Source organism: Aotus nancymaae, unplaced genomic scaffold, assembly GCF_030222135.1.
Source record: "Aotus nancymaae isolate 86718 unplaced genomic scaffold, 86718_ANA_hifiasm-v0.15.2.pri h1tg000065l, whole genome shotgun sequence".
Lineage (NCBI taxonomy): Eukaryota > Metazoa > Chordata > Mammalia > Primates > Aotidae > Aotus > Aotus nancymaae.
In genome coordinates, this window is record NW_026988480.1 from 761,238 (window position 1) to 779,893 (window position 18,656).

General features: G+C 44.7%; 1 protein-coding gene and 1 long non-coding RNA gene across 2 annotated transcripts in view; one reads left to right on the forward strand and one right to left on the reverse strand.

The window, feature by feature from the left end:
• EGFR (epidermal growth factor receptor) overlaps window positions 1-18,656 on the reverse strand; it is a 203,766-nt gene that overhangs the window by 157,357 nt on the left and 27,753 nt on the right. The gene's annotated exons all lie outside the window — the stretch shown is intronic.
• LOC105721864 (uncharacterized) lies at window positions 1,411-3,131 on the forward strand. The gene is made up of 3 exons (XR_001108441.2): window positions 1,411-1,600; window positions 1,714-1,892; window positions 2,007-3,131. It is a non-coding gene; the product is annotated as an uncharacterized LOC105721864 (long non-coding RNA).

An 18,656-nucleotide genomic window follows, 5' to 3' on the forward strand; every position in this document is an offset into this window, starting at 1 on the left:
CGAGCAATCATCAAAAAGCGTCTCTTCTCAGGTAACTCAGGTTGATTTCTGGAAGCTTCGAGAATGCTTTTTGAGATGCTTTTCAATACACACCTCAAAAAATTCACTACAATGTGCCATCCGATTTTATAAAAGTTGGTTTGTGGTATGGTGCGTGGTAGATCTCTTCTAGGAGGACGTGTGGTGGTCACCTTGACCGGGCAGTGCAGGTACACAGCCATCTATCTGTTGGGCTGTGGGTATATGTGGTGATTTACTTGCTAAAACAGAAATAGCAAAGCCAGTAGGTTTGTGTACAGTTGCCAGTCCTTTATTTCCTGACTTGTGCTTTGTTTTAGACTTTGAAATGGCAATTCTAAAATTCAGAAGGCTAAGATCAGTGAGAAAATCATCCATTGTATTGTTAAGAAGGCTTTATCTTGCTACGTAATTGTTTCACTATCTTTTCTCTGGGCTGTCATAATCCTTTGTGGACATACAAGAGCTTCTGGTTTCTAATTAGGCTTAAACTATATCTAAATTAAGAGTTAATGGGCACCGATGGACAGTTTGAAACCCAAAGAGAAAAAATAAGTGCATAAATGTCAGTGGAATCACTTTACAGTCTCTGTCTGGTTTGCGTGAATGGGTGTTTGTGTGTGTACTTCAAAAGTGGGGAAAATGAACTCTGAAACAGTGAAGGACCCTTTCTGGATGTCTGGATACTAACATATTCTCCTTAACAAGGCAACACAGGCTGCTCTGAGAACAACAGCCAATTCTGGATAAGTGAAATTGCAATGAGTTCTCCATTAAATTATTTTCCATGTGTGAATGGAGAAGCTTGCATAATTGGCTTCGGGCAGGGAAGAACATGACACAATTATTATGAATTAAAATTACATCTATTTGACCTGTGGATACTACATACAACCTATTTTTAAGAATTAATCTATAACTTTGCATATAAACTGCAGGCATTCTTAAATTAAAATCCTAGTATCAAGACCATAGTTTGAGAAAATATGCTCTTTTATCTATCAAAAATTGAGATTCCCTTAGGTTTACAAGTTTTCTTTTAGTCCATGGAAGACCTCATGTGCTTTTAAAAATTCTCTTACTATGTTAAGGCTAATAAATCTACAAGACTACATAATTTTTTCTATTAGATTTTCACCACTTAAGGGTTTCATGTGGAGGTGAGAAGCCAAGAAGAAACACACGCAGTGCCAAGTGAGTAATCCTAGGCATTACTGTCCTCATTTCGCTGGACTTTTTCATTTCAGAAGTGAGCAGCTGGCATTTGCCCTCCAGGACGGTCCTCGAGCTGTGGGGTACACTGGTGGTCTTCCTTTTTCTTCTGCCTCCTTTCTAAACATCGTACCTTCACCCGCCACTCTATCCTCTCGCTCCGCCTCTCTCGATGTGCAGACACAGTGTTGACACCAGTATTTATGTCCGTGCCCACGGCGTCCTTCGTGTTAGTCTGGCTGATGCTGTGTGTTGTCTGTTGGATTCAAGACGGCCCCATCTCAGAAAACTGAGAATCACTTCTGCGTGTGCTGATGGTAAAATGCTTTGAGAGAACCTCAAGGGAAGAGAAGTTTTTCCATGAGTGCAGGTTCGGGATTCACTTAAAACACTATTTTTTGTTCATTATATTTCCTCCCCCACACCTGGTCTTTTAATCTTAAACACACACACTAACCCCCCCACCATTCTATCTCTGTCCAGAGAATTCCACATCGTTTGAATCACATCAGCACATGTGGATCCATCTAAATTACGGACCAAAGTAAAATAAGAGCCTGAACCTAAATGACTTCACCAGGGAAGAGGATTCAAATGAGTTCAAGGAGGAAACGTGGGGGAGAGCAAACTTGGCCAAAACGCAGAAAAAGATGTGAGAGGAGGTGAATGGAGCCAGTTTAATGAGGCTAGACGTTCTTGCTTCCGGGCACATATTTCTTAATTTCTCTTATTTTCTGAAACTTGACTCTCATATGTTCTTTCCATTTGACCCTCAGAGAATGGAGATGCAACCCGAGTGCTGGCGCGGGCGGGCCTTGGAAGCTGACAGCCTTGGGCTCTCGTTCGGGGTCTGTGAGTTTGTGGAGAAAGACTCCCCATCTGTGATCCTCTGGCGTTTCTTCTCCTGTGAAAAGGGAACCATGGTGCCTCTCACGAAAGCCAATTTCAAGCATGAAAATAAACTGATGGGCTTAGAGCACAGTGCCTGGCATCAGACGGGCATCCACCACATGGTAGGACTCATCTCGTATGGGCAGCAAGGGCTCCACAAACTTTGTATTAAAAGCACATTTTCAAGTTCAGAGCACAGCAGTACACTTTAAGTAGCTTTTCAAACATGCCACAAGTCTGTTTCTGATATTTTCAAAGAACTGGAGAGGGCAAAAAAAGGCAACTGAGAATTCAGAACAGCCCCCAGCACTGCCTTCACGTAAAATAGTAATGGGAACGTTCAGTAATACAGGGCTGTTTGGTTGCTGATCAGATATGATCCAAATGGCACAAATATAATGGAAGCAAGCACCATGGAATTATATTGAGAAACCCAGGCATACTTTTCCGTGCAGATGAGCAGCAATGAAAGAGAAAACATGCTCACAGAAGCACTAAGGTCTAAATGATCAATGATTACTTTGTAAGTTATTTCTAGGGCTCTGATCTTAATTAAAGGGTTAAGAAAGAGGTACATGGGGATGGGGAGCCCTCCACATTGCTACTGTTTAACGCTTTGAGTGTTCATGTATTACTCCAATTTATTTATTTTTTCCAGTGTCTTAAAATGATTTAATTTAATTTCAGCCACTAAAATCCCCAGATCAACCCTGCTTGTCTTAATGTACATAGTTATTTTCTTTTATACACACACACATACACACACACACACACACACATATTATTGCACTTTAGGTTCTGGAGTACATGTGAAGAACATGCAGGATTGTTGCATAGGTACATACATGGCAATGTGGTTTGCTGCCTCCATCCCCATCACCTATACCTGGCATTTCTCCCTCCCCGACTCCGCACCCCACACTATCTCTTCACTAGTCGCTGCCTGCCACAGACCTCAGTGTGTGATGCTCCCCTCCCTGTGTCCATGCGTTCTCATTGTTCAACACCCACCTATGAGTGAGAACACGTGGTGTTTGATTTTCTGTTCTTGTGGCAGTTTGCTGAGAATGATGGTTTCCAGGTTCATCCATGTCCCTATAAAGGACATGAACTCATCGTTTTTGATGGCTGCATAGTATTCCATGGTGTATATGTGCCACATTTTCCCTGTCCAGTCTATCATCGATGGGCATTTGGGTTGGTTCCAGGTCTTTGCTATTGTAAACAGTGCTACAATGAACATTCGTGTGCATGTGTCCTTATAATAGAACTATTTATAATCCTTTGGATATATATCCAGTAATGGGATTGCTGGTTCAAATGGAATTTCTATTTCTAGGTCCTTGAGGAATCGCTACACTGTCTTCCACAATGGCTGAACTAATTTACACTCCCACCGACAGTGTAAAAGTGTTCCTATTTCTCCACATTCTCTCCATCATCTGTTGTCTCCTGATTTTTCAATGATCGCCATTCTAACTGGCGTAAGATGGTATCTCAATGTAGTTTTGATTTGCATTTCTCTAATGACCACTGATGATGAGCATTTTTTCATGTTTGTTGGCCTCATGTATGTTTTCTTTTGAAAAGTGTCTGTTCATATCCTCTGCCCACTTTTCAATGGGTTTCTTTGTTTTTTTATAAATCTGTTTTAGTTCTTTGTAGATTTTGAATATAAGTCTTTTGTCAGATGGGTGGATTGCAAAAATTTTTTCCCATTCTGTTGGTTGCCTGTTCACTCAAATGATAGTTTCTCTTGCTGTGCTCCAATTTTAATCTCTGCCTCCAAAGCCAACACTCCTGCCTCCAATACAGTGGACTATGACACAAGAGAGGGTGTGCCAGGATCCCTGCCATGTCGTTGAGGACTAATTTTAATTCATAAATGAAGTTTCCTTCTGTAGAAAGCCTTGAGAGCTGCTGGTGCTGGGACTGAGACCCAGTTCCAGAACCGTTCCACCCTCCTTTCCCATCTTTCTAGTCTTGGGGATCTCCTTTCTAAAGACAGACTTCTTAACTCCTCACTTGTCTCCCGTGGATCCAATTCTTCTCCCGGTTCATTGGAGTCCTGGTTTCTGCTCCAGGGTCCCAAATTTCCCTGAAACTGACAGTAGAGTCCCATGGCCTTCCACGGCTAGATGGCCCTCCCCAGCGATGAGCGCGCCTCAGGCACTTGGCCCTTTGATGAGCAATCAGCCCAAGCTGCTCACCTCCAACAATGCTGCCCGCTTAGCGGCTGAGCCTTTGCAGTGCTGAAACAGGCTTGTTTCTGGGTGCTGCATAAATTAGGACGTCGTGTTATTAACTGCCTGATAGGTTAGGTAGATTAGGTCAGAGTTGATCTACCTTTTCCCATCTTTTAGCTGAGTTCCATTTGTCTCGGTTCCAAAAATTCACATATGGAAAATGAAGTTTCACACAGATATGTTTACAGCAGTCTCTCTCTCTCTCTCTCTCTCTCTCTCTCTCACACACACACACACACACACACACACACCCACCCCATCCCTGGAGACCCTCATCCGTGGGAGGGAAAACTTTGCCTTTCACACAGCAAATGTGGCTTAAAAAATGCTCGTTTAATCAGAGCAAAGAAATGTATGCAGGCCAAGAGGTGTGAGACGGAGGAGAGCTGAATGAAAGCATATCGTCTGTCCCCTTTCCCTCTGTGGCTTCAAATTCACGTTGACATGGGAGAATTGTACTGATACAGACACGAACTGGGATTATGTATATGGGGCTAATTGGAAGCAGCTGAGAACAGTGGGAAGGAAAGTTACCCACATTTGGACAATTGCTTTCCTTCTCGTGGGTGGGCCAGTTTGTGAAGGCCCTGGAGCCTCCCTGGGGCTGGGACCTGAAAGCTGAATTGCAACACATATCTGACATAAAAGGCAGAATCCTCATCCACACAAGAGACCTACACGTCTATTACTGAGTGGCCAATTACATACAAGGAATGAAATCCATTGAATTCCCCTTAAGTAGTTCCCACTGGGGCATGTGATATGCCAATACAAATATTGCTGGTAGAGATACAGTCGTGAAGAGCAGGCGCAGGGGCTGTGTTTGCATCTCATGGAGCAAACACAGGAGACGAGGGGCATCTCCCAGCACGTGGTTCACCTTCTGTGGCATCACTTTCGGACTGATAGGTAGCAGAACACAGACTGTGGTCAACTTAGCCATGTCCAAGTAACAATTAAAAGTAATAATTTGTTGAGCTCCCACTCTGTGTTAACCAGAGTGTGTCCATGATTTTTGATGTTCACATGGTTACACAGTTGGAAACAGGCAGAGGTGGCATGGAGCCCTTGTCTCTTCAGGCCACATGGCATCCAGAGTCCCCAAAATCTATTCCTGCCCTTTCCCAGGGAACTTCATCGCTATACTAGGAGCAAGCCCAAATGACCATCTACAAGCTGGGTCTATCCAGAGTGAGCATCCTGCTTGGAACCATCTATGGCTCCCAAAACACAAGATGAAAAGTCATTTCCTGAAGTGGAGATAAAATAACGGGAAACCCACTGTTGCCATACTTAAGAAGGATATTGATTAGATCTTGGGTTCATGAAATAGTCTGGTATTCTACAAACAAAGATGGAAGGAAGAGATACTAAGAAAAAAATCAACTTAAGATGTTTGTTGCTTCTTTTGCCATGTTATACTTTCCTAGAATGTGAGTCTTTGAAAAAAATCAGCATTATACTGTGAAATTCAAAAATCTACCGTGAGATCCCAGTGATTTCACTTCTTGAACTAGATATGAAGTAAATAATCCAGAAGGAAAACAGAATTATGTATAAAACTACTGAGGCACTACTAAAAACAAAAATATCAGGAAACCACATGAATTCACCCAATAACAACAGCTGAACAAACTAGAATGTATTAATGAAATATAATCACAGAACCCCACATGACAATTAGGCAGTAAAAGCATACAAAATTGTACACTTGGGAAAAGTCAGAAAATGCAGAATGGCAGAAATAAATTAGAATTCAATTGTTCTTTTGGGGCCAGAGGGTGTCCCTGCGAGCCTTTCTCAGGGTTGCCTGTAGGTTTTCCCCACGTGGCATAACACACATCAGCCCTGTGACCCCCAGCAGCAGCCAGCAGAGGCCCAGTCCACACTGAGAGGACCTCTCTGCCTTCGGTTCTTCTGAGGCTCAGTGGTCCTGGAAGTGAGCACTGGCTGCTGTGTCTCCAGCCGGACTTGCACTCAGTCCTCAGCTGGGTCAGAACATGTCCAGTGCCCACTTGGTGCACCTTGGTGAGAATGACTGCTTTCTTATAAGGACAATGTAATATATAAGAAATCCTGGGAGGCCGGGTGCGGTGGCTCACGCCTGTAATCCCAGCACTTTGGGAGGCCGAGGCGGGTGGATCACGAGGTCAAGAGATTGAGACCACCCCGGTCAACATGGTGAAACCCCGTCTCTATTAAAAATACAAAAAAAAATTAGCTGGGCATGGTGGCGCGTGCCTGTAATCCCAGCTACTCAGGAGGCTGAGGCAGGAGAATTGCCTGAACCCAGGAGGCGGAGGTTGCGGTGAGCCGAGATCGCGCCATTGCACTCCAGCCTGGGTAACAAGAGCAAAACTCCGTCTCAAAAAAAGAGAGAGAGAGAGAAAAAAAGAAATCCTGAAAGACTGATTGGTTGATCCTGCATCCATGCAAATATTTATTCAATGAATATTTATGGAAGCCTAGTATAGGCTATTCATTTTATATTATTAAAATATGGTACACATACAGTAGGGCAGAAGAAGAATAAATCCATTCAGTCAAAGGTTAAGTGGTTGCGAGCAGTTTGGGGAGGGTGGGAAGGAGGAATGAGCAGGTGAGGAAGGAGGGGGCCAGGAGACGACTCTGCATGATACAGTAATGCTGAATGCATGTCATTAGATTTGTCCAGACTTGAAGAACATACACCACCTAGAGTGACCCCTAATGCAACCTGTGGGCTTTAGTGAATGATGTATCAATATTGGCTCATTAACTGTAACAAATGTGCCATGCTAATGCCGGATATTAACAACAGGGCAAACCTGCAAGGGACCATGAGGAAGAAACAGGGGCGGTGTGGAAACTCCCTGAACGTGCCACTCAATTTTTCTGTAAGCCTAATACAGCTCAAACGACAAAGTTGATTGAGTAATAAAAAAGAAAGTTTTTTCACTCTTTACTTCGACTCTAGCTAGAATTGATGATGAATATTGCCTGGTGCCAAGGATATACACACCATGGACCTGGGAGCTGCTTCCTGGTGTGTTTTGACTGGGAAATCTGAGTCACACATTCTGTGGCTGGAAGTCTTGTTGCCCAGAATTTTACAGGTGACATATTTAATCCTTTGTTCAGTTCGGTCTTTTGTGCTGAAGCTCGCAGGAGGCCCACATTCACCCACAAGTGTGAAACCTCAACACCAAGTCCAATGGAAAAAGGATTAATTCAGATTTTCCCCATTTACTTCAGCCTTACCATCGCTGAGAAACTTATTGTTTATTTTTTGCTACAGCCCTTCAGACACATATTTTTAGAACATTAAATGAACATTTACCTAGTTAAATTCTTAACTCAGAATTTTATTGCCTAGCATCTTTTATAAAGATTTTTAGGTTCAGGTGCAGGTTTGTTACAGAGGTAAACTTGTGTCTTGGTGGTGTGTTGTACAGATTATTTTGTCACCAGGTACTAAGCTAGTAGCCAATAGTTATTTTTTCTGCTCATCTGACTCCAACTCTCCACCCTCAAGTAGACATCAGTGTGGGTTATTCCCTTCTACGTGTCCACGTGTTCATATCATTTACCTCCCACTTATAAGTGAGAACATGTGGCATTTTGTTTTCTGTTCCTGTATTTGTTTGCTAAGGATAGTGGCCTTCAGTTCCATCCATGACCTTGCAAAAAACATAATCTTGTTCTTTTTTATGGCTGCATAGTATTCCGTGGAATATATGTATCACATTTTCTTTATCCAGTGTATCATTGATGGGCATTTAGGCTGATTCCATGTCTTTGCTATTGTGAATAGTGCAGCAATGAACATACGCATGCATGTGTTTTTATAATAGAATGATTTCTATTCCTTTGGGTATATATCCAGTCATGAGATTGGTGGGTCAAATAGTATTCTGAATAACATCTTAATTGAGATGTGATTTTTAAATACAGTACATTTAATCAGCTCTTGATTTGGCTAATAACAAAACTAACATTTTCTTTTGAAAGTAACTTTGATAACCATTTAAAAAGAGCACATTGCTTTTGTGAAATGAACTTAGTGCTTCAGTGTCACAGATCTCACAGTCTAGCATTTCCCTGAAAACAGGCTACCTTCAGTCCTGAGAGGCCTCTGCCTGCACTAATCTCACTCAAATGTGAGAACAATCCTACACTGATAATGAGCTGTCAGAATGCGGAGGACAGACCATGGGAACTTCAAAATTTCCCTCTCAATCCCATTTTATGGTAGAAAATCAAGTGCTGAGAATGTTAAGTTAAATTATGTGACCAAAACAAGGAACGAGGCTGGTAAAATTGCATTTTGCACAAAGGCGTTGATTCAACATGGAGTCAAATAACATGTTCTAATGAAACAGCACCTCTCACACACATATTCTTTCTCTCAAGCTTCAGTGTTACTCCCGCCAAAAACCTTTGGTTTCTTGAAGAGTTTGTGGAAGAGTAGATGGAGTTTTATTTAACATCATTATCAAGAAATCCAAGCTGCAGACCTGTGCATAAATAAAGTGACTTCTTTGAAGTGCTGAGCTTTGTTCACTTATGAGATGCTTATTTAAGAAACGCTCAGTGTCAGGGAAGTCCACGTTTCTGGTGATTGCGGGAATACACTGGAAAGATTACTCACAACTGCCCATCCCAACTTTGCTTAAGCAGTTGCAGGGCGAGGCATTCGCAGCTTTATAAAGAGCAAATTCCATTTTAGGATTGCTCTAGCTGTTTATAAAATTCTTTTTAAAGTTGATCCAAAAGCGGCCTGCCTGTAAACTTCTGACAGTTTGTCTGAGTTCTGCACTCTGGAGCCGGGAAAGTCAATCTGCTTCCTTCTCTCCATGATAGCACCTTCAGTACGGGAGGATGGCGCTCACGCCACCTATGAGTCTGTGCCTTCGACTCCTCTGCGTGGATTCTGACTCTCTGCTCCGTTGGCTACACTCCAGCTCTCAAACTGCAGCTCCCCGTGGGCACCTGAAATGTGCCCTGGGTTACATACTGTGCTGCACACACTGTCTGACCTGCACAGGGCATGGGCAGAGCGTTACCTCCTGAATTCAGGACACTGTTTTTATTAATGTGCTCCAGCCTTCACACCACACTGCTGTTGGCTCATGAGGAATTTGGATCCAATGAAAACACCCAGATCTTTTTCACACTTACGCAACTGGCGTTTTTCATTCCGTCAGTCACTCAGCAAATATTGCCTTCAAGAAAATTTTTTCCATACCAAGAGCTGACAATTTTCCATGAGATGATTGAGAGACAAACAGACGAACAGAACACATGGACTGCTGACCTACGGTTGAACCTGAAATTATATTTTCCCACAAATTTGAAAGCTAACTGCATCATTTATCAGTTAGCGGTTAAAGGGCAAAGCTACCGTGCCCTTTAACGATGGAGTTCTAACGATACGTGAAGCGGGAACCATAGTTGGCAAATGAGTAAAATTCTATCATGTTCTAAACTCATGTGAGTTTGTTGAGAAGAGCAGAAAATAAATTTCTGAGGAAAAAGATCAGACCAAACACTATTTTGAAAATCAGTAGAAACAAAATCTTCAGTTTCTGTAAATCCTATGACTAGTTCTGGCTAGCTGCTTTCCTGACTAGAACACATCAGACGGGTTCCTTCATATTCCAGACGCCGGCCTACACATACACAGAGGCTCACTATCCATTTTACTTAAATACCAGAAACACTGATGAGTTTTCCATAGAGTTCTTAAACCACCAAAATGGTTACAGAATCATAAGAGGCCTTTCATTCAATCTTCCCTCACCCATCTGGTGGTTCAGATTTTGAGGCGCATCTGCTGGGAACCAAGAATGCTTACCATCTCTACCCTTTCTTTACTTGGTGAAGTGTTGCAGAATCAGTGAATCAGGGTGCAAAATTCATGCTCAGAGCTGGAAGGAACCTGATGGACCCACCAACTCAATGCCTTATTACCCAGCTGGGGAGACGGAGGCTCCACGAAGTCACTGTCCATGCACTAAGGCAGGTTGAGCACTGTGGTGAGCGCGGCAGATGGAAGACGCTCAAGGCACTGACCTCAAGCAGGTGAACATCTCATCGGGAAGAGAAAGCACAGGTGCACAAAGGAGTGACGACTCACACTCGAAGGAGTTCAAGACGAAGGTCAGTGTGGACGGCATCAATCCTGGTGTCTGTGTGTGTGTGCGCGCGAGGGGAACTGCTGCAGAGAAAGAGCCTAGACTTCGAGAGAGGAAGCTGGACGATCGGTGTGGGTCAGTTCACGGAAGGACTCACATCTCACACATTTTGAAGAAAATAATAACATAGGCCATTATGCATATGACATGTTACATACGCCTGCAGAAAATGGTTCAGAAATCTTTCCGGTGGGGTGAATGTGTCAATGCTCAGTTGAAAATGTGTACACTGAATCCGGACATGCTCAGTTTTGAGTTTTAGATAGAGAAAGGGAAAGAAAGCCACCCAAAAGGCTGGTAAAATGACCAGATCTGCACGTTAGAACCACGATTCTCAACTCTAACTACCCATTACTAACTAGAGAGCTTTTAAAAAACACCTAAGGGTCCCAACCCAGACCAACTGTAATAGAATTGTTGGACCCAGTGTTAAGGGTTTTTTTTTAAGGCTCCCAGGCGATTCCCAATGTGCGCTGAGGTTGAGAACCACTGATTAGAGATACTTCCAGCAGCTCTATTAAGAGACCCTAAGATGAGCAGGGGGTGGGGGGCAGTTACAGCCCTTCTCACAGGGGCTGGTCAGGGCCGACCCATGCCAGTCATTACGAGGACCCAAAAAACAGGATGGATGAAGTTGGGGAAACCCCCAGTTGGGGAAATCAGGCAGTCCAGGACGGCTCCAGATGTGTGACTCGGGTGCTGCTGGGAACAGGAGGGCAGCTCCCCAGTACAGGGCAGCGGGGTGCATCTTGCCATGCTGAGCTCGGACTGATTCTAGGGCCTGCAAGTGCACACGTGGGTGAATGACGAGGCCTGTGCTGCTGGTGAGTGCTCTGCCTCTGCAGGTCAGAGGGGCCTTTAACCACAAACACGGGGAAGAGCATCTAGGGAGATGGATGAGACCAAGGGGAGAAACAGCCACGCCAGGAGGAAGCAGAGGCACAGCCGTGTGAGGGGTGTGAACAGTGCCGCCCACTGCCCCGCACCGTGTGAAACCTGCTGGGAAGGTCCGGACCTTCCCAGCAGGTTACGCACATTCCACACTCTCTGTGGGGCCAGGGTTCAGAGACAGTGTCCCGCTTTTGAACACAAAAGACACAGTCAGTGTTGAATGAACATCCTGAGTTCCCTGTTTGCTGACCTGTCTGGAGCAACTGTTGAGAGACGAGGGAGCGCTCCCCTCTTTCTGAGCTCCAGCCCCACAGGTGCGCCAGGAAAAAGCGGCACTAAAGGAGCTGTTGCCACGGCATAGCTGAGTTACAGCCGCGCTCTGCCCCGACCCACTCCACTCCTGTCTGAACAAACAGCTTTTCCCACTGTGTTAAAAGCAGCTTTCAAGCCTCAAGTGGTGTTTTCCAGGCAAGCTTAACTTAGTGCTGCACACCCCAAACGGACCGCAACTTGGACGTGGAATTCTGAGAAACGTGCTCAATGTCACTCAAGGTCAAATTAGAGATGGAATGATAGGCTGAGGCACTGGGCACGATGGTCAGGGGATCAGAGGGAGCTAAGCCTGAGGTGCCAGGTGTAACAGAAGCCTTTAGACCTTCCAGAAAGGAGGCAGGTGGGGAGTCCAGGGCAGGGAGTGAACAAGAACGGGCAGCCCATTAGGCAAGACTTTCCTCTTTGAGGGTTGATAGAAATTTCTGGCATCTACCATGCTCAGCCATGCTCGGCCATTGTTAACACACATGCAAAATATTCCACAGAGAGGGAGGGAGGGACCTGACGTTTTTGCAAGTTGGGGAAAATGAAGACTCTTCCTCAGAGATTGAAGAAATCATCACTATCTCCTGAGAGTCAAGTTTGTCTGCTTCAAGCAAAACTGGTTCACCATAAAGCAGATTGGCTAAGAGCTTGAGAAATAAAAGAGAAAAGAATGTGAGCTCAGGTGATTCACTGAAGGGAAAGGCCGGGAATTGAATGTCCTCCTAGGAAACCTGCCTTGCTGAGGTTCCTGCGACAAAGCCACGGCTGGGTTGGGGAGCAGAGTGCCACAGGCCTGGCCGGCAAGGGCTGGAAGCTTCAGTTCACCAGCCTTCACTTTGTGCAGAAATGGCCCTGGGCGCTGTGTGTCCTCCTGTTCCGCTGCGTTGTTTCCAAGCAGAGGACATAGCAGATCCAGCTCTCATAAAACAGGCATTGCTCTGCAGTCTCTTCGAGGACCTCTGGGAACATGGGCACAGGAGGGAGGGCAGCTCCACTGGTTAACTAGACTAGTTAACTTAGACTAGTTAACTTAGAAAATCTAAGAGAAGGCCTAGAGACACCAAGGTCACAGAGTGGTCTTCACAAGTTGCCACAGGAAAATGATTTCCCATGGGACCAGCTTAGACCAGGTCCCATCCTTTGGACCCGAGATCATGCATGTTTATGCAGACAGCGTCAGCACCATCCTTAGCCTTATTTCTAGAGATGCGCCCTCCTTTCCAGCGGTGAGGACATCTCCCAGCCCCTTGGATTGAATCGGCTGTGGGTTAGAATACTGAAGCATGTCAAGAAACCACAGGGGTTTTCCTTAACTAAGCAAAACACACATTAAACTAGTAATAATTAAAAGAGTCTGTCCTAAGAATGTGCAGTGGGCAGCATTTTCTTCCTGACCTGAGAGACAAATCTCTCCTAAGAATCTGAAAGCAAAATAACATCTCTTTCATCAAACACAGATTCCTAAAACATTTGAAGGGTGCTATTTTCCGAGACTCAGAGGAGTGGGGAGTCTCCCGGTGCTGCAAATCAAGGTCTTCTTTTCTGTGCTCCTCTCCGACTCATGACTGCACTCTGTCTCTGAGACCATGAGAGAATTTACCTGCTTGGGTCAAGTCCTTGCATCACCTCCTGAGAACCCACTTCTCAGTACATATTTAACTCATGAATAACCATGCCTGAAGAAGGGAATGTGTGTCTATGCAAGGCAGGAAGCGGACCCTTCCTGGTCATAGGTGTGCTGCACTGGCTCAGTGCCTTCCCCTTTTACGTGAGTCTCCCAGAACACCCAAGAAACGGGAACTTTTCTCATATTTTACAGAAGAGAAAACTAAAGCACAGGAAGAATAAAGGACTTGACCCAAATCACATAGCTGAAGTAAGAGGCTGTGAGGCTGGGATCCAGGGTCCTCTCATCTTTCACCCTGTGGACTTTGTCAATCAAATTGCTATACAGTTCTGGGCCCAGTGGGCACATGGGTGAAGGAAGCAGAGAAGACCTCTGCCCACCTGGAGTTGATAGTCTAGCTGGAAAGACATTTAAAGAGCAAACTAATAATCCTGCAAGATGAGAAGGAACCTACAACTAAAGATTTGAGGGGGAAGTTTTCCAGGCAAAGAAAAGGTTGTACAAAAGCCCTGAGGAGGAAAACAACTTCAGTTTAAAAAGCTAAGCAGCAGTCGGAATCTGCATGAGCCAGTGGGGTGGCATGATTCTGGAGAGTAGCTGAGGGCCAGATCACATTGTGTCTGCTCTTGAAAAGGTTCCTTTAACCTTGGACTGGCAGTCTTTAAAGGTTGGGACCATAACCTCATGAAAGAAGATTGTCTTAGTCCATTTTCTGTTTCTATAACAGAATACCACAAACTGGGTCATTTATAAAGAAAAGAGATTTGTCTGGCTTGTGGTTCTGAAGGCTGGGAAGTCCCAGGGCATGGTGCTGGCATCTGGCGAGGGTCTTCTTGCTGTGTCATCCCATTGCAGAAGGCAAAGAAGCAGGAAAGCACAGTAGCCAGCAAGCAAGAGGGGGCAGCACTCAATTTTCTAATGAGCCCACTCTCACAATAACTAAGCCACTGCCTCATAACCATGTTAATCCATCCATGAGGGCGGAACCTTAGGACCTAATCACCTATAATTAAGCCCCACTTCCCAACACTTATCACATCTGGGATTAAGTTTCCAACACATGACTTTGAGGGGCATATTCAAACTGTAGCCCCAAAGATTCAACCTCTTGTTGGTGGAAAAGCTTCCTTGGGCCATGCCTGCCACACAGGTCACTTCACTGGTGACCAGAAGAAACTTGTGCAAAGAGCAACGCCCCCAGCAGCAACTGGAATCTGCAAAAGTACACCTTACCAACAGCTCTCCCGTGGGTCAGCACCAAAGGCCCTCACTCAGAGAAGAGCATGGTGCTGACCAGGATTCCCAGAATGAACAGACACTGTGCCCACCCTCCAGGAGCTCAGGTCCTAGAGAAGACACACTCACACACACAGCCCACCCCAGGACAGCCTTGTGGACACACAAGAGGCGCTGCAGGAACAGTGAGGAGTGATTCTGCTTATGGAGGAGGGGCCGTGGAGGGGGTGTGCGCTGAAGACTATGCGGACACCAGGCACTCGGGAGCTCTGAGTTTTTTTGCTTTTTGATTTTTTGAAAGAAGAAATGAGAGTTCACTGGGTAGAGATGATGGAGGGCTCATGCTTCAGGACGACGGAGCACAAACAAAGAGAGAGGGCTGCGGCAATCCCAAACCTCGCCAGAGACGACGAGCAAGAAGACTGAGCAGAGCTGGAGGGACAGACCCACAGGGGGCACTGGATTTTATCCCACTGCTGCGGAGCATTGGAAGGGTTTAAGCTGGGGAGTGACTTGGTCAGATTTGGGCTTTAAGAAACAAAGGCATACATCTATGTTCGTAGCAGTATTATTCACAATAACCAAAAAGCAGAAGCAACCCAAGTGCCCTCCCGTGGATAAATGGATAAATGAAACATGGTCCACATACACAAAGAAGCACTATTCAGCCTGGAAACGGACGTTCTGCCACGTGCTGCAATGTGAATGAACCTTGAAGATATCATGCTAAGTGAAACAAGCCAGGCACAAAAAGACAGATACACTGTATGATCCACTTATAAGAGGTGCTTAGAGTAGTCAAACTCACAGAGACAGAAAACTGAGGTTGGTGGCCAGGGGCTGGGAGAACAGGGAAATGAGTCATTGCTTAATGGGGACAGAGTTTCAGCTTTGCAAGATGGAAGGAGCTCTGGAGACGATGGTGTTTATGGCTATAGAACAATATGAATGTACTTAATGCCACTGAACTCTACTTTTATACATGATTAAGATGGTCAATTTTATGCTACGTGCATTTTGCCACAATTAAAAATACTTTCAAAAAGAGAGAAAAAGGGAAGAGCTGAGGAGAGAAGGCTTGGCAGAAGAGTGCAGAGGCAGTCATGACTACTTACCTGCGGGGAGATGAGGCTCTGAGGGTGGGGGTGAACGTGATGCCAGATGCCGTGTGCGTTTTGGAAGGCAACATAGAAGGCCACATATGCGAGGTCACGAGTGGGAATTCTGAACTTAAAGATGATTCTCAGGCTAGATTCTAGATCAGGGACTAGTTTTAAAGAAGGTGCCCCCATGCAACCTGTAAGCAAGGGATTTGTGCTCCTCTGATCTTGGGAACACATAGTCTAGATTTTGCTTGAGTTTATAATTTTATAAATAAAAGAGCACAGCCAGCGTCCATTGGCTGTTCCTGCAATAGGCTGTGCTGGCAGTCCTTGGGTGGAAGGAGCATGAAGCCGTCATCAGAGCGCTGGGGAGGGGAGTGGAGGGGAGGGCCTGCAGGGAAAGGAGGAGGAGAGCAGAAAGCAAGGTCCTACGGATACAGAGCACCTAATCCCCAACTGTCAAACATGAATTACCAAAGAAGGATCCCATTTCCTTCTCCAGAGATGTTTAAGGGCTGATACAAGCACTGGTCTGCTTGAAAAGCCTAGGCCTAACCCTTTCACTGCAGAATGGGGTGGGAGAGACCTGGGCAGCTGAGTTCTCTATGGATTTATGCTTCAGGAGAAGTAATGAAGAAAGACGCAGTTTGGTAATGAAATACACTGGGGCAGGAGATTACAGTCACTTCAAGTTATAGTCAGATTCTCTTCTTTTTACGTCTCCTGCAGGAGCTTATAAACTAGGGGTAGAGCTTTCTGTGGAGATACCTACCAGTGGTCATCATTCCTATGTCCAATCTAGATGATATTGTAATTTATCATTTGGATAGAACACAGAATTTTACTAACTTGAGTATAAAAAGTCTTGTAAAACTGTATTGCGCCAGCAAAATTGAAGTGCTTCATGTTGTCATACGCATACTAAAAGTAAAGTGCATTTCCATTTATTTTAAAGGATCGAAAGTTGTTTAGAGTGCCGTCTTCGAGGCTGCTGTAGGGCATCCGTGCTTCCGGTTTTTAAAGTGCACCCACTCCACTGAGTCTGCGCCACGTGACCATCTTCGTGCTGAGCGCTGAGCTAGCTGGGCTCCGTTACCTTTTCATAGCTATCAACACTCGCATGCTGTTTAAATTCTTAGAGTCATTCAAGGAAGAAAGCTTTTCTAAATTATTCAGTTTATTTTACTCCTCAGCTGAAATTTGAATCAGTGGCTACTGTATTTTACCTAGCCGCGGCACAGACAGTACCATACAAGAGCAATGAGCACCTGTACTAAGCTGCCAGCACTCTGTCATTCAATGTTCCTGGCAGCCATAGCAGGGAAAGGCTCTGTCCTCATTTTGAAGTTGAGTAATCTGACACTTGGATCGTACCCAAGGTCACACAGCCAGGGAGAGACACAACCTCAGTTTGAATCCAGTCCGTCTCTAAAGAGATGCCTTTAACCGCTATATTCAGTTGGCTACCATGAAAGTCTATTAACTGAAAAACAGATAAAAGCACTTCGAAAGCATCATGGAAGGCCCTACCAGGCTAACGAAGAGGCTTGTATGCATCTCTAAAGATAAAGTTCAGTCATGTCCGAGGTCACCCAGAGGTCACGGGGCAGTCCCAGTTGTGTTTACCTAAACCTCACCAACCTCAGCAGCACTTGCAAATCTGCAAGAATCAGTAAGGCCCACATTCTAAGCAGGGTCATGGAAAGGCTGAGAGCCTGTACACACAACACACACGTGTCACCCATACAGATCCTCCTCCCAGAGCAAGGCATGTGTCATTTAAAAATATTCTTATAAATACCCTTCATTATTAACTGAAACCCAGACTAGGGGTGGGTCTTAATATTTTTTATCATCATCTCTATTAGCAAAAAACACAAGCACATCCTCCTAGAAAATGATTAGTTATTTAATTGTAATGTACATATATTAGTGCACTAATATATTTGAGCATTATAAAATAGTGACAAAAGAAGTAGCAAGTGGTAAAATAATCATTATTTCATATTATTTGTATCTATTTTTCACATATATATTTATATGTGAAACTGAATTCACATTTGCATAGAGATAGAGGTTATAGTATTACTTTTCTGCTCACTCCCCAATGAAATACTTTCCTAGTTTTGGACAGTTGGAAATTTTAACTTGCATGTTTCTTCTCTAGCCATGTCATGAAATGTGATTAGGTGATACAGCACACAGATTTCTTTGGCCCCAGTTTTTTTTTTGAGACGGAGTTTTACTCATTGCCCAGGTTGGAGTGCAATGATGCTATCTCAGCTCACTGCAACCTCCGTCTCCCACGTTCAAGTGATTCTATTGCCTCAGCCTCCCAGGTAGCTGGGATTACAGGTACATGCCACCACATCCAGCTAACTTGGTGCACTTTTAGTAGAGATGGGGTTTCACCATGTTGGTCAGGCTGGTCTTGAACCTGAGGTGATCCACCCGCCTCAGCCTCCCACAGTGCAGGGATTACAGGCATGAGTCACTGCACCTGGCCCCAGTTTTAACCTTTTAAAAGTAGCAGGCCGGATCAAATACACACAGTATGTTTTCCATTTAAAAACATTTTGATTGAATGCATTAGGCTACTTTCTTTTCAGGGCATTTTTAGAAAGAAGTTTTTCTGCACAACAATACTCCAGTAATACATCATCCTCTAAACTGAAATTTGTGCACTAGGTGTTCTGGGTGATACCCTCAGGGCTGGCCTTGTGTAACCACAGCTTGAGGCAGCAAACGGCCTGGAATCACGACCGTGAACCTGCAGAGGCCTTGCCTGCAGCCGTGAGGCTCAGAGCTGGCTTCTGGGCCACATTTTCTCCCAGAGCGATCTCCTCTCCTTTATGACTGTTATCACCACTTTCACACTGGTAACTTTCATAAGATGTCTCAACTATTTTCAGGAAATAGACTAGTTATAAATAAATCT